This window comes from Octopus bimaculoides, chromosome 6 (assembly GCF_001194135.2).
Source record: "Octopus bimaculoides isolate UCB-OBI-ISO-001 chromosome 6, ASM119413v2, whole genome shotgun sequence".
NCBI lineage: Eukaryota > Metazoa > Mollusca > Cephalopoda > Octopoda > Octopodidae > Octopus > Octopus bimaculoides.
In genome coordinates, this window is record NC_068986.1 from 72,975,765 (window position 1) to 72,985,400 (window position 9,636).

Here is a 9,636-nt window from a genome sequence, read left to right on the forward strand (position 1 = left end):
CTTGTGCGGGTGGCACATAAAAGACACCATTTCGAGCGTGGCCGTTTTCGTGCGGGTGACACGTAAAAGCACCCACTACACTCTCTGAGTGGTTGGCGTTCATCCAGCTGTAGAAACTCTGCCAAATTAGATTGGAGCCTGGTGTTGCCATCCGGTTTCACCAGTCCTCAGTCAAATTGTCCAACCCATGCTAGCATGGAAAGCGGACGTTAAACGATGATGATGATGATGATGATGATGATGACCCCTGTCTAGGACCACTGACCTAAAATTATCACATCTAATATATATAGAATAAATATACCAAGTTTTGTTTATTTTGTTTGTAAAATTAGTTTACAAGCAGAAATAATGACAAATACATCACTAATAAGTGTGTATACATATGTGTATATGCGTTTGTGTACATATGTGTCTGTGTGTGTGTGTGTGCCTGGATTCATGCTTCTTTTGTTTTGTATGATTATTGTCTTTCGTAGTTTATGCAGTGTGTGACATTCGATACTTGTCAAGAGGTTAATACAACTATGTATGTATGCATTTATATAGTTGCGTATCAACAACAGGAAAGATATCAAATATCATTCATTTGCATTTTCTGTTCATATCTCACTTCATTGTTTGTCATTTAGATCATTTAGATTCATCATAGCTAAACAATATATATATATTTAATTTTGAAGTTACTGCCCAAATACAAACTGTTAATTTTGAAATAATAACACAAGATGATTTGAAAACGGTTTCTAATGATTAAATGTCTAAACAACATAACATTTTCTCTTGAAAAGCAAAATAATTTATAAATTTTTAAACATGAGTGAATCACAAGTAAGAGAGAAGAGAAAGCGAAAGAGAAGTCTGTGAGCAGGAGAGAAAGAAGTATGAAAGTCAGACAGTAAGAGGGGAGACTGAAAGTGTGTTTAGAGGTAAATAGGGAGAGAGAGTGAGTGGATTTTAAATAATTCAAAATTGGTTATGCAATTTTGTTTATTTAGCTTAAACATTCTCTTCCAATAATGACTGAGAAAATGAAATGAAAATATGTTGTATAACATTGAAATATTCTCTAGTGTATACAAACACACTTGTGATTATGATCAAATGTGGTTTAATAATTAGAGTAAAATGTTTGAAAAAAAGCATAAAAAATAAACCAAGAAAAGCAAAACATTAGAACAAAAACTGCCTATATTATCATTATTGAGTCGGTTTCAGTATGGTTCTTAGTTGGCCACTGTACTTAGCAATGTTACTAGTTATGATATACAGAGCAGAGGCAGTGGAAATTAAGATTAACAGCAATATGAATATTTGCAGTTAATTGTAACTCAGCATTGGATGTTCCAAGTGCATTTAGATGCCTAAATGCAATGGATCATCAGGGGAACACTTTCTCACATTTTGTTACAGAGTTCAAATATATGATTGATATACACACACACACACACATACATACATGCATGCATGCATGCATATATACATGCATACATATATACATACATACATACATATATACATACATACATGCATATATATATTGGCCGATGCCACTGCTGCCTGACTGGCTCCCATGCCAGTGGCACATAAAAAGCATCCCCTACACTCTCAGAGTGGTTGGTGTTAGGAAAGGCATCCAGCTGTAGAAACCCGGCCAAATCAGATTGGAGCTTGGTACAGCCTCCTGGCTTACCAATTCTCAGTCAAACTGTCCAACCCAAGCTAGCATGGAAAGTGGACATTAAATGACTACAACGATGATGATGATATATATACATAAATGTTGAATGAGGAAAATGAGTGCTTGATACTGCATTGGTGGATATAATTTCTTTATTTGTGAATAAAGCTATCTTTGGTTTCATGTCAAGAAAAATAGGAAAATATCCTAGTGTCTTAACAATTTTTCTAGCCAATCACATGGTGTTTTGCCACCAGTATTTATGATGATATTTTTTTACACTATAACAATGTAGTAACAAGAAGACATATAATGAAGCAGGGTGACAACAATGCAACAATCCAATAAACTCCCCATGAACTATACACGAACCAACTAAAAATATTTCGACAAACTACCAAAAATGACACCTTACGATTTCTTGCGATTAACACCTACTTTGTCTTTCAGTCAGACCACTACTACTTAAAGTCATTCGGTCGAGTCTACTCTTGCAGGGGGTGTTGTGACTCTTGCCACAACATCCCTTTTGAGATTTCAACTTCCGTAGGAAACAAAATTTTTTTTCATTATTTGAATCTTTTTCTTTTTTTTCAATACCTCTCTCTTTTTGAAATTTTGCTTCCCTAGAAAGTTCAATACCTTTTCTGCTTTGGAATTATTTCTAAATGTTCAGTCTGTTTACGTTTCCTGCTACTGCTCCTGCTAGGCTTAATCTCTTTCAGTGCTGGCACATCAAACATGTCATAAAACACTTCCATTGGAATTTCCTTCCTTTCTTCTATATGTCTTGTTTTTAATTGATTTACGTGTTGTTTATGGTCCCATCATTGGCCTTTTATTAAACACATCATGTTTCCAATTCTTTTAGTCACTACACCATCCTGTTAACTCTCAAAACCATTCTTGAAAACTTTGAAATGGACTTTGTCTCTAGCATCAAAATGTTCAGTTGAATTGAAAAAAAAATTTTCTATATGTTTTTTCCTTTGGCAACAATTTGTCGAAGATCAATTTAATCTTTCGAGTGAACATTAGCTTTGCAGGTGACTTGTCTGAACTGGTATTTGGACTGGGTGTTTTTCTGTATCTCCATTCTTTGTGTGTACATTAATACATCGCTGCAGAGTGAAAAATGATTTGCATTCGTGTTTCTCTTTTATTATTTATTTTTCAAGGTTTCCTTCATTTTTATGATGTATTTGTCCTCCATTGATTTACATTTTATATCTTGTACAGTCACTGGCAACTCATGAATGACATTACTCATGAATGACATAGATAATGTTTATAATTTCCTTTTCTGATTTTAATGCCGCTATCACTGTATCTTCCAATGGTTCTGCATTCTCTAGAATAAGCCTAGATAGACAATCTCCATGGCCAATTTTCTTCAAAAGAATGTACTCCAACTTAAAATTGTAATATAACAAGATTGTACTCCAGTGTTGTAATCTGTTAACTGTACAGGTTGAAATTCCTTTCTTCGATCTGAAAATTGATAGTAATGATCGATGGTCCGTCTGAAGCTGAAAACTTCTACCATGGAGAAATCTGTGAAATTTCTTCCCGGCAAAAATAATCACAAGAGCTTATTTCTCTATCTGACTGTAGTTTTTTTTCTGCTGCAATCAGACTATACGAGGCATGAGCTACTGCCTTCATATTACTGTCTTTATATTTGTGTAGCAAAACTGCTCCTACACTGTATTCAGAAGTGTCAGAAGCTACAACAATCTCCATTGCAGGATCGAAATGAGCCAGCAACAAATCCAAAATTAATATTTTTTTAATATCCTGAATAACCTTTTGACAGTTATTTGACCAATTCTATTTGGCGTCTTTCTTTAGTAAATTATTAAATGGAGTTTTCAATTCATACATGTTTGGTATGTAATTTTGATAATAGTTCTCTAGGCCAAGAAAAGCTTGTAATGTCACTATGTTAATTGGGGGAGGGATATTTTTAATTGCATCTGCCCTCGACAGATCATGTCATCTTCCATTTTTATCTATAATTTGTCCTAAATATTTAATTTTAGGCAAAAAAAATTTCACATTTCTCCTCACTAAGTGTAAAATTGTAATCTCTTATTTTTTTGAAAAACACACTTTACATATTTGATATGCTGATCATGAGATTCACTTTTAATTCATCAAAGTATGGAATTGTAAATTGACAGTCTGCCAACATCGCATCCATAACTGTAACTGTAATACTTTTATGCTTTGAAAGGACACTCCTCCTTGAAATGTAGGGCTCTACACCTATAGTTGATCTTAACATTTTTTTTGTTTATACCTTCCCAGTTGTATATGCTTGTACTTGTGAGAACTCCCTCTCTTCAATTTTCTTTATGTCCTGACATAAGTTTACCATTCTTTGACACTCCTTTGCAACTGTCTGCAAGGTTAAACTTTGGTCTGCTTGTTCAAGTTTTGTGAAAATTCTTGCATGTATCTCTGCATCTTTGTTTGCTGTAAGCCCTTGTACAAAAATGAGGCACTTAAACATATCGGGAGTTAGTTTCTTCAGTTTAAACCTTTCACACATTCGGTTTACAGTCCAAGCACACATGACAAAGTCTTCATCTTCTTTTTTAACTAGATTCCAACACTCCCACCTAGTGTTAAGTAGAGAACTCTTATCACTAAATATCTTTGCTAGTAGTTTATCTGTTTCCTGGAAACACATTTCACTAGTTTTTTGGGTAGTATGAAATTACAATATTTTTTCATGTTTAGCCAGTGCTAATTTACGAAATAATAGCCTTACTTTTTCATTGTCTGCCCACGACTTGCAATCTTCCCTGAAGATTTCTTCATATCTTCTAAAGTATGCTGCGAATGTTATACCCTCTTCAGGGTCATAACTGAATTCTGATATAGAGTTCAATACGCTGTCTGGCAAAAACGAACTTATTGTGTTTCCAGACTTCTTAAGACATAGCTCCATTAACTGTTGTTGTTTTTCTTGTTGCTGAAGTAGTTGTTTCTGCAACTCCTGTTGTTGTTCTTGCTGATGTTTTTGCAATTGTATTATAGAAGCTAGTAGGTCTTCCATCATTAACAACTTTGTATCACAAAAATTTGTTAACTAACCTGCGTGAGCTTTGAATCCTTGTCACTATTATTGTTATTTCGCCAATATTTATGATAATACTTTTTTACACTATAGCCATGTAGTAACAATAAAACATATAACAACAATATAACAATCCAACAAACTCTCCATGATCTATACATGAACCAACAAATGATATTCTGACAAACTACCAAAACGACACCTTATGACTTCCTGTGATTAATGCCTACTCTGTCCCTCACTCAGATTGTTACTATTTATAGTTGTTCAGTCAAGTCTGTTCTCACAGGGAGTGTCGTGACTCTCACCACAACACATGGAGAAAGGTGTTCATCTCCATTTTGGAAAACAGTCTCGTTTAGTTCATGGGAGTTCTTGTAAATTTGCATGAATAAAACAATGAATCAAAGGATGTTACTCTTGTGGGGCATCTTTTGGATGTTTGTCTCTCTTGGATTTATGCTTTGAGCAAATTTTTTTTGTGTGGTCATTTTGTTTGCATTCTTTGTTTTTGTTCTGGGCATGGTGTTTTTATACTTATGTGCTGAGGTAGTTCATCATTGGGACATATTTCTTCTTGGAAGTTTGTGCTTAGGAAAGGGGCTACCCTGATGGGATTACTGTTGTGGATAGGGGCTCTTCTTTGAAATATTCGAGTGCAAAATATTGCCTATGTATGCAGGGGAAGAAGGTTTCATCCCTAATGTTTAGGATGTTATCTGTTGATTGTATAATGTTTAATTTTTCATAATTACAGAGTTCACATTTGGTACCTCATCCTCTGTATTTTTTGGCTTTAATAATAATTTTCCATTCTATTGGGGGTTGCTTATTCCACCTTCTTTCAATGTCCATATCATATTTGACCATTATGGTTTCAGATCTTGTAAAAACCTATCACGTATCAAAGACCTCGAAAAATTTGAAGACGATCTTATAAAGTTAGTTAGAAATGTAAAAGTCAACCAAAGATCCAACAAGTTCCTACACACATTACAGACATACATTGAACCTTTCAAAACATCAATTATTAAAGCAGATAAAACAAAAATTATTCATGAAGTAAACAACCAAACATACAACAAATTACTAACTGACGACATAACTAAAACATACAAGAAAATAAAGCCCACTGCTTATAATTAAATTAATGAAGAAGTAAAAAATTTAGCCACATAGTTTGAAATAGAAGACAAAGTAGAAAAGCTTATCTCACAAAATCCTTTTATAACTCTGAAAGATGACAAAAATAACCTCACGCAAAATCCTAGCTGCAGATTAATAAATCTCACAAAAAGTGAAAATAGGAATTATTAGTAAATCCCATATTAGATAATATTATATGATATATCAGGGCACACTCAAATTTTACAAAATGGATATGCAGTTGTGCAATTATTGAACAGTTTAAGAAAATAGAAGATAAATCCAAATGCAAATTTATACAATCCAATATAGTTGAGTTCTACCCCTCGATCTTCAAAAGCTTGCTTCAGAAGGCACTTGAATTTAGTAAAACATATGTCACTATAACAAATACCGATATAGATATAATTATGAATGCAAGGAAGTCATTATTTTTCATGATAATTCCTACTGGGTAAAAAAGAATGGAGACAAGTTATTTGATGTGGCAATGGGGAGCTATGACAGTGTAGAGATAGCTGACCTTGTAGGCCTTTATATCCTAGATACCCTTAAAAACGAAATAAAAGAAGCTAACATAGATTAATATAGAGACAATGGGGTAGCTTTTTCAAAAGTGTCTTTGTTCACAGATAAATTGGAGATGCACCTGCTAATGTAGTTAACCATTTGTTTAATTACTGTTGGTGGGTAGTTGGAACCTATGTCTATGTAAGAGGTTTCCTCGTTTTGTTTGTAGTAGCATTTAAATTTTCCTGTGTTAAGATTCATGTTAATGTCTAGAAAGTTGACTTTTTATGGTTTGTACTTATAGTGGTTCTTAGGCCTAATTGATGAAATATTTTGCATAATTTTCTCCTTATTCTATCCATATCATGTCTGTTTTTATTGGGTACTACCCTCAGGCCTTTGTCTCTATATTAATCTATGTTAGCTTCTTTTATTTCGTTTTCCATTTGTTGTGTTTCTGTGAAATTTTTTAAATATATATATATATCGATCAGTAGTTTATATATCCAAAGAAAGAAGTAGACTCTAAAACCTTAGAGTAGTAATATTTAGAAGGTTGTTTGTTATGGCTGGTCAGAGAGTGATCATTGGTTTCACATCTATAAAGTGCTTAGCTGTATAGGTGACTCATCAGACTCAAATGGCAGGAGGCATATGACCTCTCTACAACTGGAGGAAGGAAAACGTTATGGTTAGTTAATTTTGTAAACAGAAAAAGTCCAGGATGAAACTCCACTGGCAAAGTATAGGGCAAGATGGAGTTATTTCCCTTAGATACCCCTTAGACCTGAAACAGTTATATCTATGACAGGCTTGTTGAAGCTGTCTGAGACTTTCAGGATTTACCAAGTTCCACAAATGTGGAATTTCATGCTTCCAACATGAATTTCATTTTGTGCAGTGTATAAAGCTGAGGTGGTGACCAGCACTGGTGGACACAGCAGTAGTGTTGGCAGCAACAACACATCCTATGAGAACAACAGCAGCAACAGCAATTGCAATGGTGATGGCAGCTGTTACATCAGCAGTGTGTCAAGTAACAGCAGCAGCTACAACATCAATATTGATAGTAACTAAGCAACAACAGCACCAACAATGCATCTGGTAGTGGCAGCAACAGCAGCCTTGTTGGCAGCATCTGCAGCACCAGGATTGGATCCAGCAATAGCAGCAGCAAACGCAGCAATACCAGCAGCAACAGTGGTAGCAGTAACAGTAGCAACATCAAAAGTGGGCCCAGCAGTGACAACAACATCAGACAACAGCAGTAACACCATCAATACAAGAGCACAGAACACAAACATATTTGATCTACAAACGGCCTGTTGAAGCATTGACTGAACAACTACAGGTCCTCATTTAGGATACCAGAGAAGTGCAACATCACATCCGTGACCAGCTACGTGAGGCCTTTAAAGAAGGAGAGTATGCCATGCATAATTAAATGGAGGCTTCTAGAAGAACCAAGGCCATACCTCAATGGGAGAAAATAATATAAGCTTTACATAGTGGTAAAAGCAAGAATCCTGAAAAACTTATTTGACCCAGGGACCTTTTTAAACTCCAAAGGAGAGGAAATTCGTTTTAGAAGCATGAAATGCCCCATTTGCCAACTAAGTACCCACCAGGCTTGGACATCTTTGGCAGGCCTACTAAATACTGCTTGCCACAGTTCTATCCTGGTAACCAACTACTTGACAGTCCTTCACCCTCCCAGAAGTTCAAATCTTGCTTCCTGTAACTTTTGGTTGTTCTCTAAGTGGAAGGAGAACCTCAGGTACAGTCATTTTGAAGTCATTAATATGCTGGAAAAGAGTGTGACATATATATGTATATATACAGAGAGAGAGAGAGAGAGAAATTCAGTTTCGCACAGGAGTTCTGCTAAACCTATAAAGGCAAAATTCCAGATCAAAGATAAAAATCAAGGAAGAGATTATATGTAATTTTCTGTTTGCTGATGATTGTACTTTGATTTCTCATACATTTGAGGAAATTCAGGAAATAGTCACTAGGTTTGCTGCATCACCTTGTGCATTTGGACAGACTATCAGCATCAAGAAGTTTAAAGTTTTATCCCAATCAAATCTTGGGACAGAACATATGCAATATTCAAATGTTATGATTGACAATGAGCCACTCATATGGGTCAGGTCATTCAAATATCTTGGAAGTACAGAAGACTTTAAGAATACTCTTGATCACGAAATCAGTATTAGAATATCTAAGGCTACCAAGTGCTTCTGGAAAATTTTTCCACCATTTGTGGGATGAACACAGTGTCAGTCTGAAAATCAACATAAGTGTAAATAAATCTTGTATTTTGAGTACACTTCTGTATAGGGCAGAGGCATATAAAGAAACTTGAAACCTTTCACATGTCCTGACTGTACAATATCTGTAACATAAACTGGCAAGATAAGATATCAAATGTGAAAACCCTAGAAAAATGTAATATCACTAGTATCAAAAGCATGCTGCTGAGAATTCAGTGCAGATGGTTAGAACATGATTGAATGTTTAAGGCCAACAAGTAAAGGGATACCACAATCAAGGAAGACCCATCCTTTGGTATAAGGATAAGTTGAAGCAATCACTTAAATCTCTACTGCTTAATTTGACATCTTGGGAAAGTTATTGCCTAGATCTATCTTCATGGAGTAAAATGTGTTATGATGCATCAAAACAATTGAGTTGAAGAAACAGAACAATAAAAGAATTATATTCTACCATCAACAAACACATTTGTACATTCCCAGGCAAAATCAAAATCATCAGTATCCCCGTTGTAACTTCATAGCAAAATCCATACTAGGACTCAAATTACATTCACACATCCATCACAAATAGATGCAGCATTTTTTTATTTTTAAACATTTTTTCTTTCTTTTAATCCACTCCTTCAAACACTCATACATCGAAATTGACGGCAGTGACCATTAATTATATATCTATATGGTGAGCTTGCAGAGGGGAAACGCAATCAATGTAAACCTAAAAAGAGGTTTAAGGATGGCATAAGGACTACCATGAAGTCACTTGGAATAGATCCAAAGACCATAGAAACCCTTGCTTTAGATCAAGCTGGATGGCAAACAAAAATGTAGAGTAGAGTGAAAGCATTTGAGGAGGTCAGGATAATACACACAAGACTCAAGAGGGATTTAAAGAAGAATATTGTGATTGAGAAGGTGAATCTCAGTGACCTTTTTGT